The following is a 14657-nucleotide window of genomic DNA, read 5'->3' as shown; positions in this document are numbered from 1 at the left end:
TGCTTGCTTCTCTTTTCTTTCCAGCACTCTCTCCCCCAATCCAGTTCCTTTTTGTCTAACTTATGGACAATGTTCTCTATTTCCTGTAAGATTTGTCAAGTTTCAAGAACATACCATTTGAGAACAGTTAAATTACCTACCAAATAATATGTTTTAAATAAATGATAGCTATTATCAGATATACGATACTATCTCATATCTCATTTAGAATACCAAGTAAAGGGCTATTTTCATGTGTGTGGTTGTGCATTTTCTAGTCTGCTTTTATGAGAACATTGGCTCATTTTTTTTTCAGAATTTTTTCCAGAATTCCTTAATACATCTACATCTCTGCATACTTCCATATACGTATCCAGGGGTTATTCTTTGTTTACCCATTCTTATAGGAGACATCTCCTTTCCCACTAGGGTGGTTTAATATGAGTCCTGTCAAAGACTGTTTGTTTCTAGCAAATCTTTAGTCACAAAAGGAAAAAGGCCTAAGTTTATATTTTCTCTGATATTGTTTTCAGAAATTGTGGTCCTGATTGACTTTGACAAGTAGGAAGGAAGTGAATACAGAGATATTCTAGCAGCAGAGAAATCTCCTTCTATGCTTAGATGTTTATTTTTCTTGGGTTTGGGGACAACCTTTATAAGTAAGCTAATGCAATTATGCTCTTGCTTTACTTGGCATGTGTTCCAATGACATCTGCAAAGGCAAAGGAAGGCTGGTTAGTTGTTATATCAGTCACTTAGTTTTCTGTGAAAGGTCTTTATCATATGGGCTGTCTTTGGTCACCATTGCATTTAGTCTCTGCTACTTTAGCATCAGGATATTAGTTATAGATGCAACTCTACTGATAAGTAGGTTACTAGTAACCAGTATCTCTTCCTCCAGTGTGCATCTAGGAGTTTGTGGTACTTGGTGTTTTCCTAGGGAAACAAGCCAATTACACTTGATAGTCCTGTTGTTCACGTTTTGAATCAAGAATTGTAAACACTTTCTTTCTTTTTTTTTATTTTAATTCCAGTTAGTTAACACACAGTGTAATATTAGTTTCACATGTAGAATTTAGTGATTCATCACTTACATACAACACCTGGTGTTCATCTCAGAAGTGCCCTCCTTAATCCCCATTCCCTATTTAACCCATCCCTCCTACCCACCTCCCCTCTGGTAACCATCAGTTTATTCTCTATAGTTAGGAGTCTGTTTCTTGGTTTGCCTTCCTCTCTTTTTTTCCCCCATGTTCATTTGTTTTGTTTCTTTTTCTTTTCTCTATTTTTTTTTGTTTTTGTTTTGTTTCGTTTTGTTTTTTAGAAAGAGAGAGAGAGAATGAGCAGAGTGGGGAGGAGCAGAGGGAAAGAGAGAGAATCTTAAGCAGGCTCCATGCCCAGTGCAGAGCCTGACAGGGAACTTGATCTTATGACCCTGAGAGCATGACCTGAGCCAAAATTAAGAGTCAAATCCTTGGGGCGCCTGGGTGGCACAGCGGTTAAAGCGTCTGCCTTCGGCTCAGGGCGTGATCCCGGCGTTGTGGGATCGAGCCCCACATCAGGCTCCTCCGCTATGAGCCTGCTTCTTCCTCTCCCACTCCCCCTGCTTGTGTTCCCTCTCTCGCTGGCTGTCTCTATCTCTGTCAAATAAATAAATAAAATCTTAAAAAAAAAAAAAAAAAAGAGTCAAATCCTTAACCAACTGAGCCACCCTGGCACCCCCGTTTATTGTTTCTTTAATTCCACATATGAGTGAAATCATATGATATTTGTCTTTCTCTGACTGACTTATTTTGCTTAGCATAATACTCTTTAGCTCCATCTGTGTCATTGCAAATGACAAGATTTTATTCTTTTTAATGGCTGAGTAATATTCCAGTGTGTGTGTGTGTGTGTGTGTGTGTGTGTGTGTGTGTGTGTACACCACCTCTTCTTTATCCATTTATCAGTTGATGGACAATTGGGCTCTTTCCATAATTTGTCTATCATTGATAATGCTGCTATAAATATTGGGGTGCATGTATCCCTTCAAATTAGTATTTTTGTACCCCTTGGGTAAATACTTAGTATTGCAATTGCTGGGTTGTAGGTTAGTTCTATTTTTAGCTTTATGGGGAACCTCCATACTGTTTTCCAGAGTGGCTGCACCAGTTTGCATTCGCACCAACAGTACAAGAGGGTGCCCCTTTCTCCACATCCTCTCCAACACCTGTTGTTTCTTGTGTTGTTGATTTTAGCCATTCTGACTGGTGTGAGGTGATATCTTACTGTAGTTTTGATATCTTACTGAGTGATTTTGAGTATCTTTTCATGTAATCACTTCCTTTCTAAGATACAAACTTTCTGCAGTATATAATTTTGAAATACACTATAATTTCAGTCTACAATAACACACTTTTCTGCCTTGTAGAAATGATTTTTTAAAAATTTTTATTTGCTTTAATTGTTTTGGTTAATTCAATGATAATTTGAAAATGAATATAATCAAAATATTTGGATTTAAATGAACATCGTGGAAGCAAAGCAATTGGTTTCTATTTTTTCTATTTTTCGCAATAAACATGTATCTCTTTTATCATGAGCATAACACGATTCTTTTTAAATTAAATCACTGTTTTCTTTGCCTAACATTATGCCCCCAACATCATGGATAATTTGTATATCAGCTAGGAAGCATGAAAGTATAAAAAAGATTTTGTGGTTTTGCAGTGTTTGCCCTTTGAGGGAAATATTATTATCTTTTTCAGATGAACGCAAAGCTGTAATTTTCAGGAAGTGTAATCACATTTTTAAGTTAAAGGTATGCCTTTTTACTTCTTTTGACCTTTCTAATAGTCAGGCAAGATATGTAATTGATGCTTATTCTTTAATGGCTCTAAAGGAATGAGTAAAAGTGAACTTTGGTAGAGGCTCTACTTAGTGATTGTGCCAAGGCTGCATAATAGAATTTACAAAGTTGGGCCCAGGTGTGTGTGTGTGTGTGTGAATGCGTGTGCTCTTTAAATATCCATAATGAAATTGAAACACTAACTCAACATAGGCTTTCTGCCAGCTGGCCCTAGACAAGTAACATTCAGCTCTTTTACAATTCACCTTCAGGTGATGGACATTTACATTGCAAGGTTTTTTTAATTCTGCTTTTGATTCATCCCTATATCCATTCTAGCAATATAAATTAAGTAATATGATCAATTATATGGGATTTCTCTGTTTATGAAAATACTTTCTCATTCATTATCCCATTCACCTCTTTCAGCATATAAGATAGAGACTAATATAGTAACATTTTTCACATAGGAAAGAAAAAGCAGGGGCTAACTCTATACAGAGATGAAATTCAAGCCCAAATCTTATGATTATACAGTTCGTGTTCTTTTCATTACAACATATATAGTTACAAAGATAGGAATACTACAGAATAGTTTATAGAGCAACAATTCTGCAATACATATGAAACACATACATTCTGAAATAGGTATGAGAAAACTTTCAGAGATGCTTACATATTTTGTTTGGGTTGCAAAATTACATTTTACTTCATTACACTTACTGCAAGGGTAAAAATCCATCAGAAACATAATCAGTTCACAATTTAGCACGTTCGAGTGGCAAATAAAAACATGCCCTCTTCAGTTTATTCTAACTCCACAATTAGTTTACAATAAAGGAAACACATTTGTTTAAAAAAAGAAATAAAGAAAGATGAAAAGAAAGGCCTGCAATTTTCTCATTTCTTAGAGCCAGACACCAAGGAACAAAAAAAAGGCAAACTCATAGTTATTGTCCCACTTTTGAAGAAAACAAACAACTGATAGTCTTTAAAAGAAATTACAGGGACAAATATATGAGTCTTTTAAAAGTCAACAATGTTCCTCCATTTCTTAAAGAAGATCCGTTTCTATTTAAATCTAAAAATAATTTATATTTATTGAGATTAGAAATTAGAAATGCCTTAGGAAAGTTTAAAATTACCTATAGAGAGTTACTTCTGGTTATGATATAAAAGGACTTATAAGATATTTACTTCCATGAAAACACTTTAAAGATCTGGATAAAAGACTTACTAAAGAGAATTGTTTACAAGGAAGCACAGATGAACTGAATTCAGAACATCGTGAATGAACAGAGAATGATAATAATTTCATGGGGGCAAATACATGGTGTTAGTGTAAGGTGGCAGATGATATAGACCTGTTGAAAAGTTATCTAAATGGGGGGGGGGGGGAGTCCAGCTGAGCTATTAGCAAAGATGAGGGGGGGGTTCAAATGGAGCATAACAGAGTCTAGAAGTCTTGAAAATGCAACAGTAATTTATTGAACATGACAATAGTTCTTGCTCCAGCAAGGATAGCAATAATCATCCAAAGTTCAATGTTAGTTATTTGAATAATTAAGAAAATTGATAAACTCCTAAAATGGTTTTCAAAAAAGAAGGAGGAGAGCCTGGGTGGCCCAGTCAGTTAAGTGTAAGACTCTTTGTTTCACCTCAGGTCGTGATCTCAGGGTCATAGGATGAAGCCCAGTGTCAGGCTCCACATTCAGTGCAGTGTGCTTCAGATTCTCTCTCTCTCTCTGTGCCTCTCCCTGAAACACACTCTCTCTCTCATTCTCTCTCTCAAATAAATACAGCATTAAAAAAAGAAGAAAAACATTGATATTGGGATTTATAGAGGGATATTACCACCTGTCCAAGACTTTAAAAGATATTAAGAGAATAATATGAACAATTTTCTACTGAGAAAATTAACAACAAATGAAAAGGACACATACTTTTAAAAAGTTTGACTTACAAAACTGATACAGGATGAAGTAGACAACCTCACAAGCCCTACACATGTTAAATAAATTCATAGTAAATTTCTTAAAAAGCTTAAGAAACATTCTGGCCCCAAAGCTTCTATGGTAAGTGTTACCAAACATTTAATAACAAATGAAATAAGTTGTTCACAATTATGTCATAAAAATGGTAGGTGAAAAAAACATCCCAACATGTTTCATGACCCCTGTAACCCTAACATCATGTTCTGTTAAGGACATTATAAAAAAATCAATACATGCCAAGGAATATCAAAAACATAAGTGCCAGAATGCTTAAGAAAATTATTAAATTAATTCCTGAAATACTAAAAAAAGAAAAATACTTTATGATCAAAATGGATTTATGTTTGCAGAAATGCAAAAGTGATTCAATATTTCAGAATCAAACCATGTATTTCTTCACATTAATAGAACATATTGAAGAAAATCTTTTTGTCTCAATGATGCAGAAACATTATTTTACAAATAATGATCTGTTCTTGATAAAATCTTAGCAAATTAGGAACAAAGAGGAAACTTCTTAAACCAAGAAAGGGCATCTAGAGAAAACTTTACTTATAGGGTTGGTAAAATATGAATTGATTTCCTCCTAAGTTTAGGAAAATGTCAAAGATATATTCTCCTACAACTTCTTTTCAATATTGACTATTGGTCCCAATCAGTGCAATAAGGCAAGAAAAATGAATAGCATAAATAACAGAAAGAGAAAGGTACATTGTTTTTTATTAATAGAAGACATAATTGTTAAGTAAAAATACAAAGAAATCTACCTCAAGCCTGTTAGATCTTAAGAAGTGAAATTAGCAATGGCACACAAAAAGTGTTATGATGTGAAAATCAAATGCATTTCTATTTATAAACAAACACTATATAAATTGAAAAAAATACTTCCGACTATAATAGTAAGAAAACATATACATAATGAGAAATATAATAAAAGATGTGCAAAATATGTTTATTTCAAACCACAAAATATTAGTGACAAAAATTAACAATGATCTAAAAAAGGCAAATAATGATCATAATTGTTATATTTAGTATTGAAGAAATGTCTATTTTTTCACAAATCCATCTATAGAACCAATGCATTTCAAGTTAAAATCCCAGATTTTTTTTAAAGAAATTCATAAATTAAGAATGAGACTTATATAGTGTTACAAGATCCATGGATTTGTCAAAATAATATTGATAAAGAAGAATAAACAAGAGGCTCACAAAACTGTATTTAAGTCTTACTATACAACTACAATAATTAAAATAATGTGTTTGTGTAAGATTAGACAGTTGTTGGAAGAGAAGGCAGAATTAAGTACACGTATAATCAGTAAAATGATTTTATTTATTTATTTATTTATTTATTTATTTATTTATTTATTTGAGAGAGAGAGAGCACAGAGGGAGGAGCAGAGGGGGAGGGAGAAGCAGACTCCCCACTGAGCAGTGAGCCTGATATGGGACTTGATTGCAGGACCCGGAGATCATGACCTGAGCCAAAGGCAGATGCTTAAACGACTGAGCCACCCAGGCTTCCCCCTTTGACAACAGTGCAAATGAAAGCAAAGGGAATAGATGTTCATAAAGATTGGTAAAACAAGATAAATCCATAGAAGAAAAAAAAAGGGAAAAAAAACCCTTGAGCTATACTCACACCATATGCAAGTTGACAAGATGGATTGTAGATCTAAATGTGAAAGTGAAAGCTATAAAGTATCTAGAAAGAAACATAGGAAGTATTGATAACTTGGAGGAAGAAAATATTTTTTTAGGCAGAGCTCATAAACACTAAGCATAAAAGAAAGGGAAACTGACTGAGATCATCAAAATTAAAAGTCTTTGCTTATCAAAATGATAGGCCAGCCTCACATTTGGAGAGAATATTAATAATACATGTATTTGACAAAGGCCTTATTCTGGAATAGATAAAATAATTCCTACATCCATTTTTTAGTGGACAAAAAGTTTGGAGACATTTCAAAAAAAAAGACATATGATTGACCTATAAGGATATAAAAAAGATCCCCAGCATCACTAGTCATTAGTGAATTGCAAATAAACCAAAATGAAATATTACTAGAAACCTACTAGAATGACTAAAATTTAAGGAAGTAAACCAAATGTTAAAGATATATGACAACTGGTACTCTTTTTTTTTTTTTAAAGATTTTATTTATTTATTCGACAGAGATAGAGACAGCCAGTGAGAGAGGGAACACAGGCAGGGGGAGTGGGAGAGGAAGAAGCAGGCTCATAGAGGAGGAGCCTGATGTGGGGCTCGATCCCATAACCCCGGGATCATGCCCTGAGCCGAAGGCAGACGCTTAACCGCTGTGCCACCCAGGCGCCCCTGACAACTGGTACTCTTATACATTACTGGTACAAAATTCATTGGCAATTTCATAAAGTTCAACACGTGGTCAGTATATGACCCAGTAATTTCATTTCTTTTGGAATAACTATAGGAGTATCAATCAAATATTGATTTCACCTTGGGGAGGATGGTGGTTCAGTATGAAGGCACGTGAAGGGTGATCACTGGAGTTTTGTTACACAAGTGTATATATACTTCTCAATAATCATCAACATTCTTCCTGTGTCAATTAATTTTAATTAATTTTTTAAATGCACCGTGAATTTCCGTTTCTTTTTTTTAATATACTGAATTTTCAATGTCATTAAAACTTTGTGGTTTTGTTATATGTTGGTAGATGTGTCACTGAATGGTTGCAACGCTAATGTTGCTGTTTTATTTTACATGGCAAATATATGTCATGATATCAGTTATTAAATTAATAGTTAATTTAAATTAATAGTTAATAGATTTGTCTCGGTCCCATTTCATGTCTTTACAATATTTACATTGTTATATTTTCATTTTTGTCTTTGCTACAAATTGAAATTCATTTCACTCAATATTATAGAAGGATTATTGTGAATTTTGAAAAATTTTTTCCAGGTCTGCCCATTACTTGTAAATCATTTTAATTGAACCTCACTAATGTATTAAGCCTCATATATCACCCCCTTCTGATCTAAATAAGGGTATAATTAAGTAGTGAAACTACACTGGCATATCTTTGCAACAAACAAATGAGAGAAATTAACATTAATATTTGTAAGCAAGATGCATAATTTGGCAGTTTTCAAGATTTCATGAGAGCATGCTATACACATAAACACATTAACATGTTTTGTTTTCCTTTAAAATCAATCTGTTACTATCAATTTGAAAATCAGCTGTTGAGTGAAAAATCTTTTAATATGACGAAGTTGCTATTACATCTCATTCTGGAGTTGCTGGAGAATAGTGCTCTAGATCAGTAGTTTGCAAACATTTTCTGTACAGTAAATATTTGAGATTTTATGGGCCACACAATTTCTCTTGCAACTGCTCAACTCTGCTGTTATAACCAAACGTAGCTGTAAAGAGTATGTAAACAAACAAGTAAAGCTGTGTTCGAATAAAACTTTATTTACAAAAAGCAAGGAGGGACCTAGACTTTGCCTACGAGCTATGTTTTACTGACTCCTACTTTAGATCAAGCATTGGGAAAAAAGAAACAAATTATAGTGGCCTTTTGAACTATGCAAAAATATTAATTTGTTAATATAAAAGTATTAAAATACTGATATAATTTGTAATATATATCAAAGATGTGTACAAATGTATATTTTTATTTACCCATAATAGCTATAAATATAATAATTATGTTAATGGAACAGGACCCAAGGACTATAATCAGAAGTTTTATATTTTACTATCACTGTCTCTACATTTGTTCTATGTGAATGATACTTTACTGCTTGTGAATGAAACTTAGAATGAGCTCCATGATTTTTTGTGTCACTGTCAGGAAAGATAACGGTGTCAATTAATAAATAATATGTCTAGTTCAGTCTAGCATAATCATAAAACATTAGACTTGACTCATAGTTGTAGCTGCCTGTACTGAAAGCAGGTTGGTCTTCGGCATGATAGAGGGATGCATGGTCACCACATATATTTCCCACCCTGTTTATGCATCATGATTTCTAAGCCATTCCAGTATGCTCAGTGGAGAGAGAGGTGAGAAGTCCCTATTTGACCAATATGCTTATGAAGTAACTTTATGTTTTTTTAGATATGAGATGTAATCAATATTAACTCCTTTTCTATGGGTCCCATTGTGGGAACTTAACCTAACGCCTTAATTGGAGCTCTCAAAACTGAAGTCCCTGTGAAATGTAGGGAGGAATACCATTGAACGGATATTGATTACACCTGTGTGCTCAGCCTCCGAGCATCAGAGTTACCTCCCTTCATTTTGCTGAGCTCTTTCCCCATTTCAGGTGACAACAACATCTTGCACCTCTTGCCACTTATGGTCCACATCTTGTCCAGGGGAATCACTGCATTTTGTTTTAAAATGCGTTGACCAATCCTAATACAGTCACCTCCCTTTGGACCCATTGTAACCAGCCAGACTGACGAACTCTCATCTTTTATACTCTCTAGACAGAAGTCAAACACAGAGTCCATTATTTCCCCCAAACTATAGATATCATTTATCAAGTTCTCCAAGAGAGAGAAAGTCTCTTTACAACAACTCTTTTTTTTTTTTCACTTGGGGTAAAGAGGAAATACCATCAACTTTAGAAATATTAAAATATGCTGTTTGCTCTCCAACAGCTTCCTGTGAGTGAAGATTTTAGGATTTTGTAACTAGGTCAGATACAATCTTTGTAAACCCTACATTGTGGCTTCTCTACTCACCTTGGAGTATGGCATCTCTTGTTTTCATAACCCAGGAAAAGAGCTGAGCCTCAGAAAGACAGTGCAGTGTGTACACAGCAAAGCTATAGAGTCTGTGTGAATGGAGCTTCCTGAGACTGCCATATGTGGCAACAGCAAGAACTAATCAAAACAATAAAACAATCTGATTGAAAAATGGGCAGAGGAACTTAATAGATATTTTTTTCCCAAAGAAGACATCCAAATGCCTAACAGGTACATGAAAAGATGCTTAATGTCACTAAACACCAGGCAGATGCAAATCAAAACCACAATGAGATATCACCTCATAACTGTTACAATGGTTATCATCAAGAAGACAAGATGGTAAATGTTGTCACTTTGGTGGAAAAAAGAGAACCCTTGTACACTGTTGGTGGAAATTTAAATTTATGCATTCAGTATGAAAAACAATATGGAGATTCCTCAAAAAATTAAAAATAGAACTATCACATGATCCAGTAATCCTACTTCTGGGTACATATTCAAAGCAAATGAAAACAGGGTATGGAAAAGATATCTGCACTCCTGTGTTTATTGAAGCATTATTCACAATAGCTAAGCTATGAAACAGCCTAAATGTCTGTTAATAAAGGAATGGATAAAGATGTGACATATACATACAATGGAATATTATTCAGCCCTGAGAAAGAAGGAAATCTTGTCATTTGTGACAACACAGATGGAACTTGAAGACATTTTGCATAGCAGGATAGGACAAGCAGAGGAAGATGGATATTATATGACATGACTTACATGTATAATCTAAAAAACTGAACTTGTAGAAACAAAGTAGATTTCTGATTGCCAAGGGCTGGGGGATGATGGGAGAACTGGGGACATGTTAAAAGTGTACAAACATGGAATTAGAAGATGAATAAGTTCTGGAGATCTAATATATAACATGGTGATCGTACTTAACAATGCTGTATTATATACCTCAAATGCTAAGAGATTGTATCTTAAATGTTCTTAGCATAAAAATTATAATTATGTGACCAGATAGAGGTGTTAGCTAAAGCTATGCTGATAATCATATAAAATCATCACATTGTGCACCTTAAGCTTGCCCAATGTTATATGTCGATTTTATCTCAATAAAAAAAGGACTGAATTATTAATTAATTAACTATTTAAATATTTGGTACAATTCACTAATGAAGCCATGTTGCCCTGGCCTTTCTTTGTGGAAAGTAATTTTAATGAATAATTTTATTATCATTCATTCTTAATTTTCTTCAGTGAATATGTATTGCTTTGGTAGAAATATTAAAGAGCCACTAGTAATAAAATTAAAGTTCAATTGATACACTAGGGATAATATTTATAACAACTATAAGGTACATAAAATTTATAAATAGAATTCTCTACTGCATAAAGAATCTATGCATAGCAATGAGAAAAAGATAAGTACTACAAGAGAAATAACTGAGAAAGAACTGGCAAAGTTAAGGAGAGTAAAGCCCAATAACATAACGTTGTTAATTCCAGGTGGGATTATTACATGCTACAACATTTCTTAAGGACTGTTTGCAATTATGTACTAGAAAAAAACACATTGTATTTAATCAAGAAATCAAGAAATCACCCTTCTACTGATTTCTCTTAATGATTTATTGGATTATTTTTGGCAATTTGAGAACACCTTTTCCTTCTTTTCCAGTGTTCTTGCATCCTTTCTTGTTGATGTCAGCTGTAGAGGGTTATTTGCCTATTTTGACATCATTATCTTACCTCGTGCTTCATCTCACCTACTTTATATAGGGAATGCATTAGGATATATTAATTTTTGTAACACATAGGTCAAAAACTGTTTAAAGGATCATATGTGGTAGAAGCTTATTTTTTGTTCACGTAGACTCCAAAAAGATGTTTCTGATTGATGTTTCTCAAAATGGTGATAGATGTATTCATGCCTCCTCCATCTTGGGGCTCTGCCATCTTCAACAAGGGGCTTTCAAGTGAGTGAGTAAAACTGGGATAAGTGAGTGAAACTGGAGAGAGTTTGAAGGAAGATATCTGGATGCTTTTATGGACAGATAAAAGCGTTTGTTGTTCACACAGCCCCCTCCCTGACATCTATATGATAGGCTGGCGAATGTAGTCTAGGTCTCTGTGAGAAAGAAGATACAATCTTGGTAAATACCCTGCCCGTCTCTGCCATAATATAAAAGAAATTATGCTCCCAGGGAAATGTTTTCAATAACACATATTAGTTTTCTCTTTTGAGTGTTATGAATTTAAATTTATGCTGTTTAGCACCCATCACATATTCTAATTCATTTTAAAATATAAAAGTTCAAATTATTCATGCTTGATTTAAAGTTCTCCATTTCTTTACTCTGCTTTATTCTGGCTCTGCTATGTAACAAACATCCACATTTAAAATGCAAACTTATTTTACCGATGCACTCTTACTTTTTTTCCCACTTCCAATTATCTTGTGATTTTTTTCTATCATCCAAAATCCTCTATAAAAACTTTAATATTTACCTAATAATATATGTCTTATCCAAATAATAAACTAATAGTGTTCTGAATATGCATAGTTTTATGGACAATCAGTAAACACCACCTCTGAATGAAGGGAACAACTGGGAAATTACCTAATGTTTGTCTTTTTTGCCCTACAATACATTTCTGAATCCCTAGATGTTACTTATTTTCAAATTACCTCTACTGTTTACCAAAGTAGTATAAGCCATTGTATTAAAAAATAATAATAAAGTCTAAAAACACTTATAATGAAAAACAACGTGCCCATCCCCTATTTCTACCCTAATACCCAGTTCTCATAGTTAACCCCTCCATATTGTTTAGTCATTTCTTCTTGCAGTTACTTTTCACTGTTTTTCTAAACAACATTCCCACTGTTAGTTTATTCTAAATGCTCAAATAGAGCTGTCATATACTTATCAGAGTTTTTGCCAAAGTTAAACCCACAAAGCATCTGGCTGTTCGATCTTCCCCATTATCCTTCCACTTATCCATGTACATCTCCTTATAGTGCTCAATCCTCAAGTGTCAAATTAAACTTGGCACTGTTGGATTTGTGCCCAGTTAAGAACTGGGAGTTCCTTTCGCCCTTATTTTGCCTGTAGGATATAAATCTACCCACTTGCTTTACAGAAGGTGGACACAAGAAAGAGTGGATGTGCCAGTTAATATGTAGGTTTTTAATTAATTCTCCAGTTTGCAAAAGGTAATTTACTCCAGCCTTCTGAAGTGGCTTATGCTCCCGCATCTGGAGTATTTCACATTCAATTTACCCAGAGAATAAATCTTATGTGCCCTGTGAGTATAGAAAAGGATTGTTGCTGGATGGCTCTCAATGGGAGAGGGGACCTGGAGATTCCATCTGCTCTGTACTTAGATTTTGACAAGTCTTTTTTTCAGTCCCAGACTTCTGCAGTACTGAGTTGGCTCCTCTGCATAATGAGGCTTTAAGGGTTCTATGGAGCATTAAGGGTTCTCTGGCTTTTAGCTCATTGGTATTCCGCACTGTAGGAACCCAGGTAATAACTTTGCTTCCGAATCAGTTACCACTTCTCCATTTTCCTTTTTCTCTTCACATTTTGTAGAAATATCAAATCTGTTGCCTTTTCTCCAGTTCTCTTTGTCCTCGGGAATATAGCCTCTTTTATTACTGGACTGAGAAAATACATGGATAGTCAACCTCCAATCATTCATGGAAATTTATTCTAATTAAGTTTTAGAGTGATAGCAGAAATGATAGCATATATACCTGAGCTGTTGATTTTTTTTGCCATGTTTATTACTGAAATCTATGTTTTAATTCTCTAGAGAGCTAGGCTAATTAGTCTAGAAATATCAAAAATTACTTTCAACTATTAATCCTAGATCCAAGCTGCACATATTTAATATTCCATGCATTCTTGCCCTAGGAACCACCTTGTCCTCCACTTAGTGCTGTGTATCACAGGAGTGACATATCCCAATAAAGGAGGCAAATTCAGCTCCCTTTTATCAACTCAGATCCACAAAGAGAAGACAGGAAAGGTTATAAGGAAGAGGAGGAAGTAAAGAAGTGTTCAAAAGAGAGATCTTTGTACTTTGCCCACCTTTAACCCTAAAAAATGATACTGCACTTTTCTCAGTATTTTTCATCTTTTAAAAATATGTGGCATTAAAAAGCCTCAGTTTTGCATACAAAACTATAAATCTCACTTAAGCCTCATTATATGGAGTTATTTCCATTTGGTCAGGAATATTAATTGAATTATTTAGCTCTTATAATAAATTAAACAAAATATATGCTAACATCAAAAATATAGCTAAGATATTTTCTTCAGGCAAATAGTACATTGCTGTAGAGTATTTATTGAATGGCCTCATTTCTGAAGAGTAAATGATAAATTCAATAGATAATAACACACCAACAGAAAACTGTCCAGAAAGTAATGCATTCAATAGTTCATAGATGATCACTTTGAAAAAATGGCAACATAGTAGGCTTTCTGAACTTTGTGTTTCTATAATGTTCCCAGTTTCTTACAATACACACATGTAAATAGTTTAATAATGAAAAATTAATTATGTCATATTTATTGAATATATGCCATTTGCTTAGCATGATGCCAGGAATCAAAGGGGTTATGAAGAAGAATAAGGCAGTGATTCTAACTTCAGGTAACTTGTATTATCAAGACAAGAAACATAGATATAAACTACATAATTATACAAAAAAGTATGCGAATAATTGTCAAAATTAGTCATTTGTTTTAGTTCATTGAGCCAAAAGTTCAGAGTAAGATAGAATAGCAAAATGATTGAACTTGAGATGCATATTAATAGAGAAATTCTATTTGTATAAGCCAACTAGAGTTGTAGAGTATAATAAAGTAGAGGTTATTCAGACTACAAAGACCAAAGAGAGAAATTAATATCAGCAAATCATTTTAATACTGTGTATTCTTAATCTGAAAATATTCAGGTTTATGAATGATAGGGTTATCATCATGCTAAATGATGATTTATACAGAAAAAAAGGAAAATAATGCTTGCCCAAGAAAATATGAAGGATATATGAGACCAGAAAATTGTATTTCTCCTTTTATTCCCCCACTGTTGG

This window comes from Ursus americanus, chromosome 7 (assembly GCF_024610735.1).
Source record: "Ursus americanus isolate L20-20 chromosome 7, mUrsAme1.1.p, whole genome shotgun sequence".
NCBI classification, from domain to species: domain Eukaryota; kingdom Metazoa; phylum Chordata; class Mammalia; order Carnivora; family Ursidae; genus Ursus; species Ursus americanus.
Note: the sequence above shows the minus strand (reverse complement) of the source record.